At 46.6% G+C, this 13,002-nt stretch overlaps 1 protein-coding gene and 1 long non-coding RNA gene across 23 annotated transcripts in view; one reads left to right on the plus strand and one right to left on the minus strand.

Moving 5' to 3' along the window:
• Nucleotides 1-10,977, plus strand: part of LOC138916272 (uncharacterized) — a 67,067-nt gene extending 56,090 nt beyond the window's left edge. The window contains exon 2 of the long non-coding RNA XR_011423296.1: nt 9,159-10,977. This is a non-coding gene — a long non-coding RNA (uncharacterized lncRNA). The remainder of the gene's footprint in view (nt 1-9,158) is intronic.
• BCAS3 (BCAS3 microtubule associated cell migration factor) overlaps nt 1-13,002 on the minus strand; it is a 576,498-nt gene that overhangs the window by 48,512 nt on the left and 514,984 nt on the right. The gene's annotated exons all lie outside the window — the stretch shown is intronic.

Here is a 13,002-nt window from a genome sequence, read left to right on the forward strand (position 1 = left end):
GGGAGAAACAAGAGTTCATTTCATTTGTTATTTTTCCTTTTTTTTGGTAAGGGCACCAGACAGGCTTCCCATTTGAGGAGTGATAAGGATTTGCCTTGGGACACTGAAAAAAATAACTTTTCTCAGTGTCACAGGGGAAAAAGTATTCTTCCTGGGGAATGGAAAAGGCATTAGTCAGGGTGAGGGCAGAAGGATCTACTCCCACACAGGCCTGGTTTGCCAGATCCAATGGTGTGAGGTTGCCTCCTACCCCTGGGCTGGGCCTTCTCCTTTCAGGCTGGGTTTAGCCTGACTCACAGCTCCAAAGGCCCCTACCTCCTCTCAGCAAAGAACACCAGAAAAACATCTGCTACCCCTAACCCTCCACTTCCCAAAAGAAATGATTAAAAAGTTAAAGAAACACTTCCATATGGAAGAACCCTATCCCAACAGGTCACCACAAAGATACTTCAAACACAATATAACAGGAAGAGCTAAAAAAAGCAGAAAAGTTCACAGAACCCACACAATCTTTTATATAGGAAAAAAAAAAAAAAAGCCTGGGTAACTTTACACAGTTCAGAACACCATTTGGCAGTTAAGCACGTCCTTAATCTGCTCAATTTGCTTATTATAGTAAAGGTTTAGAAGACTTTGAGAGTGGTGGCCAAAAATACTGTAATAATCTCTACTCCTAAAGTAAACTCACAGAGCGAATTAACTTCTTCAACTGAAATATTTCAAAGTTGAAAGTCCCCCATACCACCCAACACAGAGACTGGCCACAGGGAAGACACGGTCGCTTAAAATCAGAACCGCTTGAGTGGATTTGTGGTTATTCACCCAACAAACATTTACTGGGCCCCCAAAACAGGCCAGGTCCAGTATTAGTCACCAGGATACAAAATTAAGCATGACATTCCACCTACCCTTGAGGTGCTTACAACAGAGAAGGCATACTGCAGTTACTAAGTTAGAATCAGACCTTCCACAGAAGGAGGCATTGGAGGTAAGCAGCGGGGAAAGGCAGCGCAGGCGAGCACGGGCTACGGGGTCACACAGATCTGGCTGCTTAAATCTTAGCCCTGCTGGAGCTGTGCGACACTGAATAAGGCCCTTCCTGAGCCTCAGCTCCCTCAACTATAAAATGGGATAGAACTATCTTTCTTGCAGGGTTTGGCATAAGAATTAACAGAAATATCCATAGGCACTCCACCCACTTTTGACAGCCGGGAGACTTTCTCCACCTCCAAAGCCCTGTGAAATTCTGAAAGGCTTCAGCTAAGAACCTTGTGGATATTTTAAGGCCAGAGGAGAGGGAATAGACAAAAAATGACCATTAAGAAGTGAGAACAAAAAAGAAAGAAGAAAAAACAACAACAACAAAAAGCCCACGGATATTCTGTTTAGGTGGACTAGAAACAGTCATTTTCTTTGGAGAGTAACAAAAACAGGCAGTTCACACTGAGTTTGGCAAATCAAAGGCCAAGGGAAGCCTGTCAGGAGCTTGGCAGAACGATGATGGGAGCGTTTTGTTGCTCCAAGGGGAAGACCCGGGGTAAGGGCACCAAGCGAAGCTGAGCCTCCCATCCAGGAGGCTGCAAGCTGGCTTCTTCGCTACCTCCCTGGGGCCTTAAATTGCTTCCTGAGGCGAGGACCCGGCTAATGGTTTATTTACAACAGGAAGAAGCAATTACCTTGGAGAACACGGAGTCACATACCTCGCCATTAACCAGAAACACCGGCACTCTCCACCAATAACCCCCAAAGATATATGAAGGAGCAACCGCCCCCACTCAAAGCCACTGCCAGGGCTCCCCTCCCCACCCCACTCCGGGGAGGTGATTTCAAACAAAGCGTGAGAAGGGGAGGCTGGGCAGCAACACCAGGCTTTGAGTTGGGAAAGTATGAAGTTATTTTTGGTTCTGCTGCTGCCTTTTTTGTGAGACCCTTGTCCTCTATGGACAAAACGACATGACACGTTCATTCATGCCCCAAAACTAGCTTCCCCGAAAGAATTCTGTCGGTTACACTAAAACAAACAAAAAATGGATAGAGAGAAATCCTTGTGGGTGAACGAGACAGGGCAGAAGACAGGGCGCTCAGGACGGCAGTGTGGGGAAGCCAGGCCCGGAACGAACACAGTGCACCTCCCCACTGGAAAGCCAGCTTACCTGTTAGGGAAAAGCTGGCAATGCTGCTGCCAGGGTAGCTGGGCTGGGGGTGGACACAGGTGGGTAAAGTTTCTAGAAAGACCCACAGAGCTTTCCTCTTTTTCCAGAGGAAAGCCGGAAGCTCTCTATGGGAGGAGGCTGACAAAGACAACGGGAAAGAAGCCTAAGGGAATGCAGGCTGTCTGTTCTGATATTTAATATCCACGAACTAAAAGCAGAAGAGGTGCAAAAAGCTTAATAGTATTTGTAGTTCGAATTAAAGTGTTCAAAGCCCCGTTATAGGGCAGGGTAATGTATGCAATGACATCTGGGACTGCAATCAGCAAAGCGCTTTCAAGAGCTGCCAAAGCAAACAGCCAAATAACAAATCCACTTTACAGATCATCAATCTGGTCCTGGACTTGCCAAGGTAAATAGTACAAGGCTGAAGTTTGCTTTGCAAACCAGGGAGCTGGGAGTTTAGCAAGGCCTTGATCCAGAGCAGCACCGTTGGGCCAGGGCCTCCGGAGCTTCTCTCGAATCAGGAAACCCTACATGTGAGCAGGACACAGAGAGGAGGCGGGGAGTCTGGGCAGCCCGCTGGGGCGGGGTCTGAAGACAGTCGTCACTCTGGCAGACCGCCACAGCTGCCAGTGCCCTTTCAGGTGCCCACTCTCCAGCCCAGATTCTGGCCAGACTAGAGTTTGTGGATTTCTGAGAAGAAAAACCATCCAAAACTTGCTTTTTCTCCCTTTCTTCCAGTCACTATGAAGGGCCATGAATTCTCACTGTGGGAAAGGCATTTCTCAGAGAAGTCAGTCAGTGTCCGGAGAAGGTGCTGCCCTGGACTGGGAATCAACGTGGATGCTCGTCAGCACAGCAGGCTCACAGGGACCCCGACCCCCCGCTGCTTCTGAGTCTGGAGCAGCCCTGAAGGGACAACAGCAGAGGGGTACCCTGTGGTCATCACTCAGAGTCTTATAATTGGAGAAGAGCGGCCAGACCTTTGGCTCAGACCCAGCAGACCCCAGCCTCTCCTTTATTTCAGCACCAACCTAGCCTAGAAATACAGCCATTTCTCTCCTCTCTCCTCCACCCAAAACTGTCTTGATGCAATATGTCCTAAGCCCTGAAGACCACGAGAAGGGAAATTTGTAATTACATATTTATTTATGCGAGTGCTTGTTTAACGTCTGTTTCCCCTACTAGACTGGGCTAATAGCTTCCTGATTGCTTAGGTCTCTCCACTAAGGCATCCCCAGGGCCCACTGCAGTGTCTAGTCCACAGGAGGTCCCCAAGAAATATCTGGTAGCTGAGAGGGCAAATGAATAAGAGGTATCATGCACTGAGCACCTAGTATGTGCTGGGGTACTCATCCAAGCACACTGTTTAATCCTTAACAAAGCTTTATTATTACTACCCCCATTTTCCAGATGAGCACACTGAGGCCTAGAGGGCCAATAATCATTTAATTAAACTTCCTTCAATGTGTCAACATTAATTAACTGGAAAAGAGCTCCATTTGTGGGAACCTGGCTGCTCGGATGGTCCCTATACCTCGCATCTTTGCATTTCTCATAGTGTGGGGTTCAGAGAAGCCACTCAAGAAATATCTGTCAAATGACTGGCAAAGAATAGCAGAGTCCACTCCGCTTATTTCTTACTATGTTAAGGATGTGGGCCAAAGACAGCTCCTTTGGATGAGGGGAAGAAGAAGGTATTCCCAAAAAATCAGGCGCCTTGGCTGAGGACACATCGTAGATCAGCCCTGGGAAGCAGGACTCAGCACACTGGGCCAGAGGCGCTGTGCCCCCTCTCCACATCTGGGAGGAATTCGCTGCTCTGAATTCACAGAGCACACACAAGGCTTTAGGATTTTCATGGAAGAAGGCTTGACTAAAACGGGGCCTCCTACAACTTGGTGAGAAAAAGAAATGGGCTGAAAATGATGCCAGGCTAAGGCGGGGGGAGTCGGGGGAGGCACTGATGTTTCTGAGGAAGAACTCAGTGGCCTGTTCTAGGTGCCCCTGAGGTTACAATATTGCCAGAGCTGTTAGAGCTTTATTCCTGAGTGGCTGAGGTCCTGCACCAGATGCAGGTTTAGGTTCTTTCCATCCAGAGACCTACCTGTGCTTGGAAGCCTAGCCTGCATAGAGGTCTCAGCCTCAGGTATTGGGCCAAGGCCCATAAATGGGTCAGGCATTTACTGGGCACTAACAAATACTAGTTGCTGTTATAATGAGCTGTCCCTGTGACACTTGTTTTCCAAAAATTAGAATTCAATATTGTTTGTGGCACCTTGGCTCTCTAGGACCTATTATGTGCAAGGCATTGGCTCAATGCTTGAAGACATTCTGTATTATCCTAACAATAAAACTCTGTAACATAGGCTTTATCATCCCATTTTAGAGATAGGGAAATTGAGGCTCAGAGAAGTTATATAACTTGCCCAAGGTCATCCAGCTCATCCTTGGCTCCTACATGCTTTTCTGTGACTTCTAAGGAATGATCTCCACATTCTCCTTCCCTCAACAGCTCTCAATGGAGATAGCTTTGACATGAGCTGGGACTTTGTTGATGTTCCTACTGTATCATGATCATCTGTTTACACATCTGTCTCCCTTGCTAGACTATGAACATCTGGAGAGCAAAGGATTGTGTCTGATTACCTTTCTGAATATCTAGGGCTTCGGGCCCTTGAATCTGAGTCTCGGGGGGCTCATCGAATTATATGCTGAATTAATATAAATGAATGAATGATGAATGCACGCGTGCATGCTGACCTCATCTCTTAATCAGAGAAACAAAGGACCAGAAAGGTTCAGGAACATGATAAAGCTGTAGAGCTAGTCTAGTAGGCAAAAAAGGGACTCTTGTGCTCAGGAGGAAGCAAGAGCTGGCACAACTGTGTGGCATGCATGGGACTGGCAGAATGTGGGCTGAGAGGAAGGGAGGCTATTGGGGATGATGAGGCAGAGGCCTGCCTGGCTCACAAAATGCCTCCATTTTGTCCTGGGCCTGGCTTATGGTCATGATGAGAACTGGTGCCCTCTGAAGATTATCGGTGAAGCTCAGTGGGCATGCACAAAGCCCTCTGAAGATGGAGCTTTTTCCAAGAGCAACAACCACCGCAGCATAGAGTCTGAGGGGCCAGCTGCTCCCTGTGCAGTCACCACACTTGTTCCTCTCACAGAGACTTCATTTTTATGCTCACACAGGCTCCTCCTGGCCCCCAACCCACATGCTAACCAAGGTCCAGAGATAGGTTTGAGGTGGCACCAGGGAGACAGGAAGAGCCACTGAAAGAGAACCTTGATGGCATCTACATGAAAGGGCTCGAGGAGCCACTAGGCTGCAGCAGTGTAAGCTTGGGGAGGGCAGTATTCTAGAAAGAGCACTAAACTTGGAATCAGGGAGCCAGGATATAGTCTTGGCTCTCTCTGCCTCTTACTTGCAACATGACTTCTCTGAGCCTTGGGAGAATTATTCCTACTTCACAGGGTGGTTGTGGGGATTAATAAAAGTAATGAACTTGAAAGAACCCGTAAAATTGTAACATACTCTTCACATGAGGTTTCTTTTGTTGCTGTCAAGTTGTTCCTCTCCTTTCAATCTGCAGCCATAAACCCTATCAATTTATTTGCTCCTCACAGACATGGTGAGGAGGGCTCTATCCTGCGGGGAGAGGAAGCTGATCTCTAGCATGGTGAAGGGAGAGGGGAAGAGGACACTGGTAGTCAGAGCAGGAAGTTCAAGGCCTAGAGGACTCCTTACCTGAGAGCCACACATTGCTTGCCTAACAGCTGGGCATGCGTCAGGCCCAGTGTCCTAGTGAGACTCTGCTCTAGGTGGGTCCCCAGGGAGTAGCCGTTCCAAGAACGCCTTCTTCTCATGCCCCACTAAACCCCAAAGAAGCCCAGGTGTGTGCCTCTCCACACAGCCTTTCCAGAGAGATGGGGCCTAAAGGGGGGCTGTCCTCTTCAGAGAAGCAGCCAATGGCCCAGCTCCAGAGCCTGAAGGGCTGGGCGGCAACTCTCCACACTTGTCTGAGGCAGCTTTGCCCTACTCATGGGAGGTCGGGATGCACATGCCAAACCAGACACACATATGGAGAAGATTAGCCCAACATGCAAAAGAGACAGACCAGCACAGGATGACACATGGAAAAGGCTGGCTTGGTACAAACCGAAGAAAGTACACCGCCCAAACCCATCGTGGGCTCAATTATGGGCAGATAAAGCTCTTGTCAGCCCCAGTGACAGGCTCAGGGTTCAGAAAGGTAGTCACTTCAGGCCAAGAAGCACAAGTTGTACACCTGCTATGGGCTGAGTACACACCGACAAGCCCACACCAGATGGAAGTGACAGAAATGGCACTGAACTGTGTTCTTTGTTCATGGGTTTTCTTGACAAGAATCCCCCTTTCACTTCTCTTTATCCGCAGGAGTGGGATGTAAGAAGGGTTATGCTATTTGGACCTTTTTCTTTCTGTCAAGGTGGGCAGCAAGGGTCCTCTAGAATAAAGAGAGGGGGCATCTGGTTGCATTCCAACCCTCCCCACTCCTAAGGAAATTACAGAAGCTCATCCCCTGTCAGAAGATGATTCAGAGAATAGGATGTCTGGAGTGGAACAAGCCAACAGGGCTTGCCACATGCCTTATAAAAGGGCAAATTCTCTGAAGATCAGCAGGAACCTTTGGAAATTGGCCAGCCAAAGAACCCACCTCTCACTTCCAGCCTCTGCCATCTCCATCCCTCCACCCTTTAGTCCGGAGGGTTCTAGGGGTTGCTATGGTTTCATAAATACTTCTCCGGCCTTTCAGAAAAGATTAGAAGCTCCTGGAAGGCAGGACAAAGTCTTATAGACTTCTCTCACCTCTATCACATCCAGTACCTATAGGAGGTTGTCAACAACAAATGTGTGTTGAACATCTACCATGGCCTGGTTGCGCGAGGGACTCCTGACAGGACAACAGTGCACACTCCTCACCAAGAGAGAGGCCCTCTGGGAAGCGGCTTCACCTGACCCATCGGGGAGATGGCAGAATTGCTTCACCATGATTATAGATGTCAAACCTTGCAGAGACCACTCACCATCATCTGCTGACTTTGAAAATGAGGAAACTGAGGCCCAGAGAGGGAAAGTAACTTGTCCCAGGTCATGAGCAGAGTGACAGTGCTGGGATTAGCATGCTCTCTCCCAGAGAGTCCTTGTGGACTTCAGGTATCCCCTGTGTGCTCAGTGGCATGTGATGCTGAGGGACCACCAGGTAGGCTGGGGGACTTTCAGGGGGCTGAGGTCTGAGAAGCTCTCAGGTCATCAGCTTAGCCAACTGGCCACAGATTCATGTGTCTGCCTCCTCCATAAACCTTCCACTGGGAAGGACAGCTTGCCGCCCAGTGAGTTAAGGACTGCATTTGGGGGCCCAGGCCAATCCAGGGATGAATATTTGGGAAAGTAAGGAACTGCTCACAGAGCCTTCCTCCCAGCCTGCGAAAAGAAGCCAGAAATTTCAGAGACCTTCTGCACTGAACTGAAGGCTTTTCAACTCAGAAGAGACCTCAGGACATCTAGACTAAATTCTGTACTGCAATCATTTGTTTACTTGGCAATTTCTCCCATTCAACGGTAAGCTTCTTGGGGCAGGGACCATATCTTACTCTTTTATATCTCCAGTACCTAACAATACCTGATAAAAAGAAAGCCTCAACAAATGCTCATTAAAGCAACACCCTGAATTTGATCATCAGGAACAGCATCGTGGAAGAGTGGGCATTTGATGGTGGTCTTGCAGGATCCATAAGTAAGTGTGGCTGAGTCACATAGGTAGCATCGAGGAGGAGAAGAGGAAAGTAAGGCACATGTAAGCCCTTTCCACTCCTCCTCACAATCATCCAGAACTATTCCACAGCCAATAGCAGCTACTCCTGCCCTGCTCTGCTCTTCTGTTCTCTCTCTCTCTCTCTCTCTTTTTTTTTTTTGCTGAGGAAGATTCACTCTGAGCTATCATCTATGCCAATCTTCCTCTATTTTTTAGTATGTGGGCCACCAGCACAGCATGGCTGCTAACAGAGCAGTGTAGATCCACGCCTGGGAACCAAACCTGGGCCACTGAAGTGGAGCGTGCTTAACTTAACCACTAGGACACTCACTGGGGCTGGCCCTCTGTGTTCTCTTTTTAAAAGGATTGTTAGTTCTGATTAGAAAAGTAATATATCTTAATTACAAAATATTTTAACTATACAAAACCACATAAGAGTGAGAATTCTCTGTTTTTGTCTTTTTTACTTCATCAGAGATAACCAGTATTAACCGAGTTTTGTGCTTCCGCAAGCACCTACTTCTTTCCTACAGAATCATATTATACACATTACTTTTCAACTACTTCTTTAAAAACTTAAAAATGTGCTTTTTCATAGCTATACGCTATTCCATGATATGTACTTCCCAAAATTTACTGTTAGCCACTTCTTTACTCATTAACATTGGGGCCATTTCTTGTTTTTCTTTGCTCTTATAACTGTGATTTTCCCTATGCCTTAGTACTTTTACCTATATTTTTGTAGGATAAATTACTAGGAGATAAAATTGCTGGGTCAAAAAAAAAAAAAACAAACCTCTGTTAATAAATAATGGTTACTACCAAACTGCCTTCCAAAAAAGGGTGTCCTAATTTACACTCCCACCGACAGCGTCTGTACAAGCACTACAAACTTTAAATAAAGTCAGTGACTACTGCTGACCTGCTGTGAAATGAACCTCACCTCTGTAAGAGTTCTTTGGTCAGTCCTGCCTAATTTTCTATCTGCTCCACTCCCTCATCTCTACATACACACACTTGGCTGTCATTTAACTCTCAAAACGGTCTCATCACACATCTATAAAATCATGAACATTTATATTTATTATATTCATTTGTAAATATCTCTGCGGTCCCATTGCCTCTCCCAATAGATTTTGGGATCCCTAAAGGCAGAGAAGGTGTCTAATCCATCTTTTATCATCTCTCATTCCTCTCTCCCCAGCCTTCTCCAAGGAAACACCTAGCCCCAACACCTTTTCTGTGCTGAGGACCACCCAGATCCAACTGTCGAGTCAAGATGTCGACTTCTCCACAGAAACTCACCAAGTCCAAGCCTCCTTCTTCACATGACTGTCAACTCTCAGTGAATGAAGTAAAATAAGTCAGAAAACGGGACCATCCTTAACATCTCCTCCTCTCTCTCACCTGTATTGATTCCATCACAATGTCCTGTTGAGTCTACCTCCTAACTATGACTTGTATCTGTCCCATTCTGTCTGCTACAGATGCCAGCCTAATCCATTCCATCACCTCCTACTGGAGTCCTATCTTCCAGAGTGATCTTTTCAAAGCTCAAATATGATCATATCAGTCTCTGCTGAAAAAACATTTTCCATTGCTTTTAGGATAAAACTAAAATCCTTCATGCGAGCAGCAAAGCCCCACAGCCTCACCCCATGCTCTTCTCCCCTTGGGCACTGAGCTCCAACCACACACGGCTCCTTTCAACTTGACCTTTCCCCTCACCTCCCTGACTCCTGCCCCCTTTGCTGACTTAACTCACCCGTTAGAACTTAGCTTAAATGTGATGTCCCAGGAAAACTCTCCCTGAATTCTCCTTTCAGATGCTCTATACCACGCAGAATTTTTCCTTCATAATACTTCACACAATTTGTCATTATGTTTATTTGTGAGATTATTTGATTAATGTCTTTTTCCCTCCCTAGACCATAGACTTCACAAGCTCCATTGTGTCCAAGCATAGTGCATTTAATAGCACACATAGTACCATTTAATAGATATTTGATGGATGTTGAACTAATGAATGGTGGGTACTCAGTAATGTATGACAATACGATTTTTCAATTTTTTTTCTGTCAAGACTTCCTTGCTGGATATTTTTGCCAGATTTAATCAGATACTGTGAGTTTTTTGGTGGGAGAAGCATTCAGCATGACTGGTTCCCAGATGACAGTCCCTAGGGACCACCCTATTCTGTTTATCCTGCTACAAGGACTAGGAGAAATGGAGACACTCATTTCAAAAACACCTCCCTAAAAGAGCCCCTGCTTTGTAGAGGTGGCCTATCTCTCTCTTGCTAGTCAGGCCTGTTACTCCTGGAATCCAGCCAGTCATTTTTTTGAAAAAGAACCCCTGTCACTTTAAGATTTTAGTCACTTGCTTGGGCCATATATCAATGCTCCTTGCTGCAGTGGCTATGCTGCCTGCTGTTCAAATTTGTCCAATTAGACACAGCCCCATGGGGTGGAATTCAGTGTGAAATGTGCCTGCCACAGACCCAGAATGAATTGGTGTGTAGCTCTGCTGCTTTGCAAAGCCCTCGGGGAGAGCCAACGCAGGTCTTCCCAGGAGCAGCTCCCTGCCCTCTGGGAAGCGCGCGGTGCCCTGGGCAGAGGGTCACTCTTGCCATCCCTGTGAGGCCTGAGAACTGTGTGGGGCAAGACGAGGCGGGGCGAGGCTGCCCCAGTATGTGTGGGAGAGGGTGGAGGCTGAGACACGAGAAGGCCAGGTCGCTGTTTGTCCGGCTGAGAGTTCCTTGCCTTGCTGTCTACGCGGAACAGAAACTCGCATTCCGCTGCTTCCTAAACGGGACTGCGCTACAGCCGGTGGTTTGTCTGTGGTCCCCGGAGACACACAGTCAGACACTCAAAAGCCCCAACCACTAACTCAGCTGGCGGTCGGGAAGGTGGGCAGGGGCGCTCCTCAAGCACAGGCCAAGTGCTCACGATGGGACCCTCGTGGAAATGGGTTCGAAGATAAGAATTTTTAGTGTCTTTAATAAAAAACCTCCTTTGCCGTAACTCTCTAACTTATTTTAAAAATGTCTTTTTATTTCTCCTCAAGAAGCTCAAAATTTTCTTCTAAAAACTCATGAAATTCTTAGAACGTAAGACTTCTGAACATGGAGAGACTTTAGAGATTGTCTAATCTACACTCTTATTTTATAAACGAGGCAAATGAGTGAGGGTGAGGAAATGACTTAGCCAAGGTCATACAACCAGTCACTGACAGGGCTGGAAGCCAGGCTGCTGACTCCAAGCCTGCTTCTGCCTCACTATCCAGTGCTGCCTTTCTTTGTGGGCTATTGCAGTTTGCTTTTTAACACACAGCCAACCCTGAGTCAGGATATGTATAGACATACTGAGTCAGGATATAGTAGACCTGGGATTATTTATATGTAATACAATATAATATAATATGAAAATATACAAAATATACTATCTATAAATAAATATATACAATACATATATTTAATCCCAGTTCTAGTTTTCTCTGCGTGATCAATTCACACGGTTGCTGTGGGCTTCAGTTTCGTCAATGTGTATAATGAAAGAGGTTTGGCTGTAAGTACTCCAAGGTCCCTTTCATCTCTCATTCATTCATTCATTCATTCCCTGATCAAAACATTTACTGAGTGCTTAGCACATGTCAGGCACTGGGGATCCAGAGACACTGGGGATCCAGTCCCTGCCTCCAGAGGAGTCCTCAGCCTGTAGGAAGAGAGAGCCAGAAGGGCCTGTGTGCTAAGTGCTGTAGCAGAGCCTTACACAGAGTGCCCCGGGAACACAGAGGAAGGAGGCCCCACCGAAGAAGTCCCAGATTCCAGCTGGAAGCTAGGGTGAACATGATGAAAAGACCCCAAACACCTCACAGGCACTAACAGTTCTGATCTTGTCTCCTGCACAACCTTTGACATGAGTTATCATTCTCCTCCAGGAAGAATGTACAAATGAGAAGGGAAAAGCTGGGCTGGGAAAGAGAAGAAACAAAGAACCAACTAACCCACACATGGCCCAAGGGGCCCAAGGATGAGTGAGGCTGCCCGCTTCTGCTGGATAGCTTACGAGCAGTGGAGCACAGCAGACAGGCGGCTGCTTCCTGGGGATTCTGCACCGCCGTGATGAATAGGCTCTGAATCCTCGGAGGGAAGTGGGGCCTACTAAGGAAACAGAGACCCACCTTTTGACTGAGATGCCATATGGAGGAAGGAACTGGGGAACCTGGTCACCAATTCCCTACCCAAGTTCATGCTCCCCCCACATCCTCAAGTTTAGAATTTTGAGAACATCTAGGGTATTTCTTAAAGCCCCTTTACATTATCAACTAATTTTTCTTCCATACCAATCCTCCAAGGTAGGAAGGATTAGTTTTATAGCTTCATTTTACAGACTAGAAAACTAAACCCCAAGGCAGTTCAGGGCCACTCCTGTGACTGTGCAGCTTTGTAGGGAGCGTCAGAGCCGAGCCTGGGACCCAGGGCTAGAACTCCCTTAGGCCAAGTTCTCACTGCACAACTTATCTCCATGGTGTAGTGGAGTGCTCCACATATATTCATATTTAACCAGTGAGATTTAAGAGGAAAAAAAAATCAGAATGGGTTATAAATGAGTCCTTCCCTCTGGGGAAGTTTGGGCTCTAGACAAAAGTCTTCTCATCTTTAAAAGACTCCCTTTTGTGAAATGAACAATCTGGCCCGTGGTCATCAGCTGTCTAAAAGACCGCTGGGTTACAGCAAATTTCCCCATGTGATGCTAAATCCATGTGACCATTATCCTTTATCTTTTTTTTCAAACCAACTGCTTAACAGCTCAATCAAATTAATTGTGGTGCTTTCAAAAGGCATCAAAATAGCCACAACTCTCCCTGAAAAGAAGGAAGGCGCCTTGTTTTCAGGAAAAGATGTAAAGTCCTCACCCTAGGGTACTCAAACAGATATTCATTCCATGACAAATCCCCCCTTTCTGCCAGAGGTTTTTTTTTTTTTTTTTTAAGAGAGACTTAAAAATATCAACAGCAATAATGAGACTATACTCTCAGCTTACTTC

The sequence above is a fragment of the Equus caballus genome, chromosome 11, assembly GCF_041296265.1.
Source record: "Equus caballus isolate H_3958 breed thoroughbred chromosome 11, TB-T2T, whole genome shotgun sequence".
Lineage (NCBI taxonomy): Eukaryota > Metazoa > Chordata > Mammalia > Perissodactyla > Equidae > Equus > Equus caballus.